Below are 12112 nucleotides of genomic sequence, written 5' to 3' on the forward strand. Positions count from 1 at the left end.
CCGCCACCCAGATGTCCCCCTGGACTCAGGCACGGGCACAACCCCCTCACAGGGTTGGCCAAACCATTTGAGTCCCTGCATTACTTTAATGGAATACCCTTCACATAGGGATGGCGAGAACGTTCCCCCATCCCTATCACCTGAGTCTATCCACAACCTTACAAGTTGTGACAATTTGCTATGCAGCAGGCAAATCCCAAGTGGCACCAGCCAATCAGCCAAGTGAGGAAAATTCCTGCCGTGCCCCTGTCCCAACGACAGATGACACATGACGGCATAGCAAGGTCATGCGCAACAAGCCCTAAAAGTAGGGAGAGGTTGGCAGGTGTTCCGAATTTACTGAAAGAGGAAGCTCTGGGACATGTGCATGGGCATATATAGGTACCCCAATCCATTTGGACTGTGCCCCATTGGCCAGATTGAACCCAACATCGAGGGACCTACCAATCGGGTGTTGTGGCTGACCAATCTTACCCACCCACAACACAGGGTGTCAGTTTCCAGGTCTCACCGCAACACATGCCCTTTTTGAGGGAGGACCCAATATATAAATCATATGAATACATACCTTTTTTTTCCCACCAAATCATTGAGATTAACAAGGTTAACCTAATTATTTTTTCAGTTGAAATTTACAATTATAATCAAGATTTCTTAGAACCAAGCTTTCTTAGTTCATTGTTATCCCATGAAGTGGGTGGGGCAAAATTTCAACTGCCTAGGGGCCTGCACAGCACTGCACACCTAGCCCAGATGGGCTAAAGAGAGCATCGTTACAGCTGCAATTTGCAGCCCAGTCCTATCCAGGGAATTCAGTTGTGGTTAGTCCCAGGGACGTATGCATTGAGATCAAGTCTGTACTGTACCACACAGTCCAATTAAGCCTGCTAATATCAATGGGAATAAATCAACTTAAATATCAGTACTTAGGCAAAAGTGGGTTTCAGATGTTGCTATAATTTCTCTAGCTTTTATGTAAAAATATAATTTCAAATCACTGCAAGATTTACTGGTGTGGACTATGCAGTGGGGGGCTGGGGGGGGGGCGAACTAGAGGCATAAGCACTCTGGAACATACTCCACAAACTAGGTTTTTCATATATTGTTGCTGCATTTCTTTATAGATAAGCTGAGCATTGGGATCCCAGCTGTGCAGGTTTCTTAAAGAAAAGAAGTCTCTGTTTCATGATAATTAGGTAGTGATTTGCTTACCGACCAGGCATCTATTTTTATTTTTCATCTCCTGCTGAATTTGCATTAGAAAAGAAAAAGATCAGATATGACAATAGCAGCTAAGGACATACACCCTGGTAGTTCAGCTAGAAAATATTTTGAGAAGCCAAAGCAGAAAAAGAAGAAGAAAAGAATGTTCTTTAAAGCCTTTAGAATATGCTTGTCTGTTAGGGTAGAAACCAATACATTTTACGGTACATACCATTTTGAAAAATTATATGCTGTATATAGAAAACTCCTCTCTTTATGTTTCTAGAAGGGATTTTAATCTCTTTAGTAGCAACAGGGGGATGGTTCCTCTTAGCTTTGAGATGTGACTGAGGACCTTGCCAAGAATGCAAAATCAAGGCATAACTGCAGTTGTTACGTAGAACTGTCCTCTTCATCCACTGAGACTGAGAGCAGTACTGTCTCCCATGGAATTTTACACATAGTTATGGAACTTGATTGAAGGTTGCTTTTGATATTACTGTTATATCAGAGGGGGGGGTTGCCAGGGGAGGGGGCAGATTAGGTTGTATGCAGAGACCTTTCTAATCACTGGATCCAGCAAGTGTTAAAATATAAGCAAGGATTCAAATTCCTAGTAAGGGAGCAAAAGAAGTGGCTGAGCACCAGAGGGCAAATGGGTGCATCTCCTCCATCACTTGCCTGGTAGTTGGAAACAGGGCCGTCTTAAGCCTATCTGGCGCCGTGGTGCAGGGATCCTTCGGGCGCCCCCATCCCCACGGGGGTCCCTTCACCCTCCCGCTCGCCGTGTTCAACATTGTTCCCTGATTTGTATTGTTAGCTAGCTTCAGGCTGGGCCACACCGCGCCGCCCCCACCCCGCCCCCCCATTCCCAGCAGGGGCTCCCCTTCCCCCCCTCCCCCCAGCCCGGGATGGGGCTGCTGCTCCTACTACTGAGCAGGACCAGGCGATCTTCGGTCGGGTTCTCATTGCAAGCCTTCTCATTCCTGTGACTGAGCATCCCCTCTGGCTCCTGCTCCTTCTTCACTTGGATCATGAACATCAGAGACCAGCACCTGGCTAGAGGTCCCTCAGAGGGAATAACTGGCTGCAACCCCGTCCTGGGCTGGGCTGGGGTGAAGGGCTGGGGGAGTTGAGTGACACGCAAGAAGCAGCCTCCCCTCCTGCAGAAAGAGGGTTTTCTGTATCTCGGGTCTCCTGGAATTTAATGTGGCGGGAAGGGGAGTGGCCTGTCCAAAGGCGCTTGGCTTCCCCCCTCCCTTCCGTCCCCGTCGGGCAGCAGTAGCGTGCAGCCATTGAGCTTCCTCTCCTCCTCTTCGTGCCCATGAAGCAGAATCAGCGAGACTCCTGCCTAGAGTGGCAGCAAGTGTGTGGTGCCACTCTAGGCAGGAGTCTCTCTGATTCTGCTTCATGGGCAAGAAGAGGAGGAGAGGAAGCTCAGCTGATAGGAGACATGCGGGTGCCTGGAGCTGGCTGTCTCAGCTGCAAGCAGCCAGCAGCAACACTTCGCTCAAAGCCTTTCCTCTCTCGGAGCCACAGCAGCAGCGTGCTCTGGCAGCAGCTGCTCCCAGACACCAGCCGTTCAGCGCCCCTTCTGCGCCCCTGGTGGCCAGGTGCCCTAGTGCATTGCGCCACCCAGCCCAGGCCTAGAGACGGCCCTGGTTGGAAAGATAAAGGGCAGGGCTGAGTGAAAAGTTGAGCGTGTGAGTTAGAGGCTGGAAGCAGACTGAAACCAGAAAGAGAGAGAAAGATGCTTCATTTTTGTTTGACTCCAAGGCTGTGGCTATGGGAGAAGCAAGGCCCTCTTGGGAAGTTAATGCTGTGAACTCCACCATTGTAGGCTCAGGTTGTATAATAAGCCACATATCATGCAGATACCACAGTCCATGCTGTACCTCATTCCAAAGGAAACGAAAACCCTGGGTAATCTCACACTGCTCAGAGGCTGGGGTAGCATGCAACATTATGTCATTCAGATACAGCAGGGATCTCCAACTGTGGACCCCCTAAAAAAAGCTCAACAACTTGTGCACCCCCCCCCAAAAAAAATGGGTAGATCACTGCAAGTTTTTTATTCTGGGAGTAGATACGATGTTTCTCCTAAAATAAGACACCATCTTATATTTTATTTTTCCTCAAAAAAAAACAAAAACACTATGGGTTATTTTCAGGGGATGTCTTATTTTTTTTTTATTAAGTATGGTACAGTTTAACCTACAAGGTTAAACTGCCTATCACTATGGCTTATTTTGGGGGATATGGTTTATATTCCTTGAATGCTTAAAAATCCTGCTATGGCTTATTTTATGGCTACGTCTTATTTTAGGAGAAACGGGTAGATTGCAGTCTCTTGGGAGTTGGACGTCCCTGAGGTACAGAATTAATTAGTCAGATGAGCTACCCAAGCTCCATCCATGAATGTTTTCTTTGAGGAAGTATTGTGCATAGCAGGGGTGGACAGTAGGTAGATCAAAATCCACTGGTCAATGTCTTCAGGGATTTGCATTAGATTGGCAAGGGTCTCCGTTACAAGAGTGTGGCTTCCTTCCCCCAAACTAGGCTAAAATGAAATGTGGACTTGTGTTGAAGAGACTGATTAGGTGAATCCGGGCCATAACTTTTAACTTCCAAGTCATTGTGAACACCCAAGGAAGAGCCTCTGTCACTTCATACTGCATCATAACTAGTGATTTTGGATACTTCGGTCTCTCCATATCTCTCTTGTTTTCTCTTATCTTTTCATTCTCCATTTGCACGCTTCAGTCCTGTATCATATGCATTTTGAGTTCACCTCATTGCATGTAGGCATCCAGTACAGCCTGCTGGATTATCAGTGCCCTCCCAACTCTTTATATGGCAACAGTAATATCCCTGCCTTATGTTAGTTCCTCTCTCTATCTCTCTCTTTCTCCATAGGTCTAGTCCAGGCACCCCCAAACTGCGGCCCTCCAGATGTTTTGGCCTACAACTCCCATGATCCCTAGCTAACAGGACCAGTGGTCAGGGATGATGGGAATTGTAGTCCAAAACATCTGGAGGGCCAAAGTTTGGGGGTGCCTGGTCTAGTCAGTCAACCTGTGGATCCAGGGAGAGCAGTATCTGCATAGTCGTTGGATGAATATTTGTACCTACAGTATTAACCACTTTCAAATATAACTTGTGGGGCCTGTGTTCTCTTCATATTTTACCCTGCTATTAGTATGCAAGGAAGCACCCCCACGGTGTGCAGTGACTCTAGACGTGATATTAGGAAACGTGCCTCCATTGATGCTTTATTCATGCATGCATGAGTGTGTGTATGTAATATGTGATTGGAGACATGTGTTAATAGGAGTGGGAGGGTGGGAGTGTTTTTACACAGGCCATTCAGACGCTTGCCAGTATCAGAAACCTATTTGCTTGATTGAACTTTAGGGAAAGATTTAAAAAAATAATGTTTCATGTTTTTTCATGCTGTTGTATACATTGTTTTATAAATGTTTCATAAACTGAGAGCTTTGTGTATATATTCTAGTAATAAATAAAGTTAATAATAATAATAATAATAATAATTAATAATAATACTGTTTTCTCTACCGAACTTGCATCCAAACACTTCATCTTAATTGAGTTGTGGATTAGGGGGTGGGGGGGACTCTGCATGACCAATGATGGGTTGTTACACAAAGGAGAAGGAAAAAGATCCCCAAAGAAGAGCTTCCTCAAGCAAGAACTTCAAAGATCTTTTAATAAGACACTAACATACGACATGCCATCCCTTGTGGCTGAAGGAACCAGATTGAAAGTCCCTCTTTCCCTCAGCTGATAAGCAATGGAATTGACTTTCTAACGAACAGTGACATTTCATACAAGAGAAGGAAACATGAATTTAGCTAAGTGATTAGACAGATTTAAATGACAAAAAGCAGAAGAATAACTGTTAGATGGTTTGGATGAATAAAACTGCACATCGTATATGATGGAAATAACTGAGCTTTTTAATTATTACTTACAATAAAGCAACATGCTACTCATATTTGGTTCTATGCTTGTTGAAATAGCTTAGATTATGTTCTTGATTATGGATGTAGAAACACAGCGACAGAACTAAAACAAGGGAGACTCTACATTAGAATTTCCCACTTTTCTTACTGATTAGCAAACATTACTTGTTTGAAGATTCAGGAAGCTGTGCTGGGAGAAAGGGTGTTTATCCTTTCCTTCTGTGCTGTTTTCCCAGTCTATACACCCAACCAACCCCTCTGAAGTGCTATGTATCCTGCAGGAATAACAAACAGATAGCCTGCAGATACATTTATATTTTTCCCTATGGGCCAAATAGCAGCTTTTGAAGTAGGTGATTTAATTGGGAATACGGCACTGGGGAAAGGATTAAACCGGCATGGGACTAATCCATCTGTACTAACACCACCCTTGCAACATTTGGTGGCATATGAAGTGCCTTATTATCATTTGCAAGTGGTGAATTTTATTTTATTTTTTATTTTTTAAAAATACATTAATACGTGATGCAGTAGGTTGGTGATAATTATTCCCAAGCAATATATGCCATGGAAAAACCTTATATTATTTGTTTCAATTTTTTGTGCATTATTTAAAGCTGAAAGCTTTCTGCACAACCACCCTCTAAGGTAGGTCATTATGCTGAGGGTTATTGACATGTCCACAGCATCCCAATTACCCAGTATTAATGGAAGATTAGCATGTGGTTAAATTAATAATAATAATAATAATAATAATAATAATGAATTTTTATTTATACCCTGCTCATCCTGGTTTAGAAACCGGGCTCAGGGCGGCTAACAACAAATATAAAACATCAACCAAAAACAACTTAAAAACAACGTAAAATACACATCAATATAGCATCACCAGGGCAACTGGCCAAGTTAGTCCTGCTAAGGCCAGCAAGGAGACGAGGGAAATTTTTGATGTGGGGACCCAGAAGAGTTTCTTCATAAAAAAGGAAAGGGAAAAGGGATGACAGATCAGGCTAAACTGAAGGCCAGGTGGAATAATTCTGTATTGCAGGCCCTGCAGAAGGAGATCAAGTCCTGCAGGGCCCTAGTCTCATGGGACAGAGCATTCCACCAGGTTGGTGCCATCACTGAAAAGGCTCTGGCCCTTGTGTAGGATAGTCTGGCTTCTTTAGGGCCTAGGACCCTTAAGCTATTACTATTTGTGGACCTGAGACTGCGGTGCATGCCAGGAGAGGTGGTCCCGTAAGTAGGTACGAGGGTCCTAGGCTTTCAAACAGTTTATCATTAGGACTGTCACATTTTTTTTTGGGGGGGGGGAATCTATTCCATATTTGAACCCAGAATTCAGATAACCCAGGGCAAAGGGCCACCAGATCAGAAAACTAGACTGGTTATTGCCTTCGAGTTACATTTTAAAAGGGAGGGAAGCAGTAAACTCAAACATGTTGTTAAGCAATGAAAGCAGTTTCTTCTTCTTCTAATTTCCCCTCTAAAATAATGATCAAACATTGCCCAGAAATATGAATGGTTGTTTTGCCAACACTGCACAGAGAAATGATTACCTTCTGTCTGTGTGAAAGATTTGACATGAGAACAAAAGAGGGTTTTATTCTGTTATGAAGCCAGGGAAATGGGATTGTTTCCCTTCCAACAGTTACTGGCTTCTTTTGTTAATGCCATTTCTAGAACTGTTCTTGTTTTCTTTAAAATAAACTGCATATAGTGAAAGCTGAGTAAATAATGGAAGACAAACATTATGTTCCTGCAATTCTACCTTTGCAGTTTTCCACCAACTAGATTTTGTAATTCTCAAATGTATTTATCCTTTGGAAATATTGGCACAACTCTTTGCCTACTGTCTGCAAGCAAACCTGTTCCACTTCACCCAAAGTAGCTAAACACAAGTTATCATATGGAAGTGGTGCAAAAGCTACAGCCCATTTAAGCCAATGTAGCAAAATGTAGCAAAATCTAAATCAGTGTTACATTCAATCCAAATGTACTACAGTTTAATAGCACTGCAAACTATGATTTATCTAATCATAACAGTATGACCCATGAGTACACACAAATATAATTTTTATTTAAATTAATATTATACATTTTGACTCATTAGTATTTAGAGTGACACAATGGGATTTGCCTTTCCTCTTCTTCCCACTTCAACCCCTCTTCTTCCTCAATCTGCTCTGGAAGATCCTTCAACCTTCCGTAGCAGATTTGGGATGCATGTTGGGAAATGGAGAGGAGGGGAAAGGAAAGTCCCCTTTGTATTAGTGAAAGCCCATTTTGCAAGCAGGACACTTACTATTGGCTATCAACCTTCCCCCCCTGCAAGGCATAAAAGCTGTGAACAACACCAAGTTCGAATGTCCTTTTTGCCCTTCATCATGTTTTCTGATCTGTTCTCTTTTCAGCCATGTTGGGAGCCACAGACCAAACATATGTACACACTGGAATTCTATCAAAATCAATGGCAAATCTTTTGACTGCTTTTCTTTAAGTGCAATAATACTGTGTTTTTAAGTCAGTGGACAGAATGGGAAGGGGAGAACAAATGCTGATTTGAATTAAAGATTGTACCTTGGAGTAGTGGTTAAGAGCAGTGGACTCATAATCTGGTGAACCGGGTTCACTTTCCCGCTCCTCCACATGCAGCTGCTGGGTGACCTTGGGCTAGTCACACTTCTCTGAAGTCTCTCAGCCTCACTCACCTCACAGAGTGTTTGTTGTGGGGGAGGAAGGGAAAGGAGATTGTTAGCCGCTTTGAGACGCCTTAGGGTAGTGATAAAGCAGAATATCAAATCCAAACTCCTCCTCCTCCTTCTCTGAAATCAAAACATGCGTCGTCAGGTCCTCCACACACACACACGCACACGCACACACACACACACACACACACACACACACCCTGTCCCAATAACTTTATATTTCTCATCAATGAAACAGAGGTTTATTAAAAATATCATGGGATAACAAAATAGGGGTGAGACCTACCATGTCCACTTCTACATGCTTGTTGGCTATACAATCCCAGTCTTCATTTATGTCCATTTGCTGTCAAATAAGAGTGCTAAAACAACAGAAGGCAAGCAGCAACTTAGATAAGCTTGGGTGGGCCAATGTCTCTTTTTTCATAGTATCTTCTCTACCTTCAGACTTAGCTTTGATACAGGGAAGGGAAAGTGTGTGCACTTCACTCCCCAGCCTAGAAGCCAACTTTCAGAGGCAGAAACAGGTTTTGATGGTGGAGGCAATGCATTTCCACCACTGCAACCCACCCCTCACAACCCTTCCCAGTCATGAAGTCAGGCTTTCCTCCACTGGGACAGAAACCTTTGCTTGTGTAGATGAAAAGCACACCCCCGGTTCACTGTTGCTTTATGCAAGGTCATATGTCAACACTATAGGCAGAAAGGCTATCTCAGAGCCATGTTTCCCCCCCAAAGCCAAGTGAGTCAACATTTCTACATTCTCATTCAAGAATAACTCTTGATATTGGTTGACAAATCTAACAAAGAGTTTTGAAAACATATGCACAGGGCTATGGGGGGAAGCTACTCTAATTGGTTCCCCACACTAAAACCGGCTCTGGGAAGAAACACTTTCAACCCTTTACCAGATAATGAACCATTTGTTACAAGGGTAATGTAGAAATATTATTCACTATCACCGATAACCAGCTCAGAACAACAAAACATTGTCCTCAACTGTAACAGACAAAGAGGCATATTAGACATGAATATTCAAGTTCTCCAAAACACCAAACAGCCACATATTTTGTTGCAGAACCTCATCTGTAATATATAAGCTGAAGTAGTTCACATCCAGTGCATGCTAAAAAGCAGTGTATTGTTATCATACCTGCTAAGAAGTTGCACAACATTTTTTTTCCTGTGAAGGGCTACATTCCTTGAGGGTAATCCATTGGGGGGGGCAGCAGATGAATATAGTAGGTGTAGCCCAGGGATAGGCAAACTCGGCCCTCCAGATGTTTTGCGACTACAACTCCCATCATCCCTCGCTAACAGGACCAGTGGTTAGGGATGATGGGAGTTGTAGTGTTGGAATGGTTTGGACCAGTGCTGGCAAACCGCGTCGATTCTGCCAAGGTTAGAAATAGCGCTGGCACACCGTGCCTAATGTCAGAATAGCAGACACGTGTAGCAAGACAGGACCGGACCGGACCGGACCGGACCGGACCGGACCGGACAGGACAAGCAAGACAGGGAAGAACAATGGGGTGGTGGAAAAATACTGAGGGTCACAAGATGGGCTTAGGAGGGGTGTTTGAAGAGGAGCATGTGATAGAGGCATGGAGGCAGGAGCATGGAAAACAGTCACGTACATAATGGCGTCGTGTGGGGAATTTGGGGGTGTCACCAGAGGTGTCGTATACATGGGCAGTTCCATATACGTATGGTGTTACAGTACCACCTTTGGTTGTATGTGTCCGCCTTTGATTGGAAGACTGTGCCTGAAGGGTTAATCATTGACAGCATGTAAAATTGCCAATAAAAGGGGGCTCCCGGGCATGTCTCGGGGTGGCCTTTGCCGTACATCATCCTGTCATCGTCGCGTCGTTCTTGCCAGCGCAACATTGTAGTCCCAAAACATCTGGAGGACCGAGTTTGCCTATGCCTGGTGTAGCCAAAGGCAAAAATCTCCTGGCTTCCTCAGTCCTATTGCACTACTGGGTTTAGAGTTACTCTCAAATAAATACACCAATAACTTATTTATCTTTTCGTCCAGCTGACTAACACAGCTACTGTTGTGGAAAGCAAGTGAAACCTTGCTGACTTTAGTGCTCTCTCACACCAAAAGCAGAAGTCTTCCAATTTGTTCTCAGACTTATTTTCCCCAAGCCCTACAACTAGGGGGAGAAAGGCACAGCTCCCAATAATTTGGAAACCACAGTGTATGGAAGGGGAGAGGAAAGATTATTAAAAGCTAGGAAAGAAACGGGAGGGAAAGAACTCTGGTAAGATTAAAAAGGGGTGGCAGCTTTAGGAGGCCAAGAAGGGGACGGGTTCATAAAATGAAGTTGCCCAGCTGCATTTTATATCTTACTGCAGTTTTAAAATTGCCAAAAAGTATAAAAATTGCAAAGAGAAATCTCCTTCCCAAAGCAAATGGCAAATAATAGGAATTCACTGCACATTCCTTTAACCCCTGGTCACATTAGAGATAACAATTACTTAGTGCTAACAGTTACTTAGCACTTCTGCTCCTGGCCCAGATAAGTAATAATAACTGTCACTTGACTCATTAAGAGCAAGTGAAAGCATTTAGCATTATTACCACAGGACTTGTTAAGCACATTATGCCAGTATGAGATGTTCTGCATCAGCAGAAACAATTGATCAATCTGTAATAATTCTGCATATATATGAATTGGATAATGATGCCTTGTAATTCCACAACATGACAGACATGCCGACTAGTGCTTTCACTGGATTAGTCCTCATTTTTCAAGAGTATTATCAAGACAAAGAATGTGTTTATCCAATCGGTTTGGGGCGATGTAAATGAGTGTGCTGAACATTTCCTTAATAAATGAGCCACCATTCTGATTATTTTCAGTAACATTTGCTGTAGTTAATGGCATCATCCATCTCAGAACCCCCTCTATTTATCCTGTTTATAGGATGGTTGAAACCTTTGTGGAAGAATCATTAATATCTTTGCAAATGTCACCAACTCCAAATGCTTTGATCATGCTAAGATTTGCCCACCCCCTGTCATCACTAGTCTCTGATGAGTTCTGGCTGATTTGCTTTGTACATCAAAGGCATTAAAGGACCTCTCAGACTCTCCGTCTTTTGGGTTGCACTTTTGAAGTCTCTTGAATACACATGAGCCATATTGTTACTGCAAAATGAAAAGTAGAGGCCCAGTGTGCATATGGCGGACAATGCGACTCTGAATTTACACAGCCTTTCATCAAAGGCAAGTGCTGCATCTGCAAGGTCCCCGAAGGCCATGTGATGGGGTCCTAACCATAACAAGCCTTGCTGACTTTAAAATAAGCAACAAGTCCCTTCAAAAGTGCACCAGGAGGCAAATAATGAGCATTTGTATTCTGGACAGCAAAACTAAGTGTACAAATAGTAGGAGTTTGCAGTACCTTCCTTTAACCCCCAATCACATCAGAGATAACATGTACTTAGATTTTGCAAGAATTAGGCAGTCTACATGGATAGTTTGCCAGAGCAATGGATTAAATTGTGGTTTGATCTCCCAAGATGCAAACAACACTTAAACTACCATTTCCAAGCTTGGACATAATGGGAGAATGTGGTTTATACAAGCCAGGACATCAGTAGCACCCGGGCTGGATGCTTTCTACAGCTAGAGTATAGCTGAACTGTTTGTGTCTGTAATATCAAGCAAGCTGGCTTTTCCTTTCTGAATCATATCATTCCATTTCTAATGAAGAAAGAAGTGTGGGAGAGGAGGTAGAATAAACCTACCTTCAGTCCCCACCCCTTAGGGATGGTCTTTGTTTCCTGGGAAAATACAATTAAGTTATGAACTAATGTATCTTCTGTGTTACATAAACAGCCTGAAGTCAACCATTCACACAGGTTTTCAACTTCAGTAAAATGCTGTTACCTCAGATTTACTTTCACATACATTATTGTTTGATAATATATGTTGAATGCTACACATTTTGGTGTAGCAATGCGATTAAATCTATTGCCAAGCTTTCATCATCTGGGACTGCCCCTGAAAAACAGGGACACTTGGAGGGTCTGCACCTCTGCTTCTTCCCTCAGACCTCATCTTGAAAACATACAACTTCTGTGAACCTTTTTGCTGAAACAAAAGAATGTAAGGAAAGCCTGCTGGATCAGGCCAATGGCCCATCTATCCCAGCATCCTGTTCTCACATTGGCCAATGGGAAGCCAGCAAGCAGGACCTGAGT

Source organism: Zootoca vivipara, chromosome 2, assembly GCF_965207765.1.
Source record: "Zootoca vivipara chromosome 2, rZooViv2.hap1.1, whole genome shotgun sequence".
NCBI classification, from domain to species: domain Eukaryota; kingdom Metazoa; phylum Chordata; class Lepidosauria; order Squamata; family Lacertidae; genus Zootoca; species Zootoca vivipara.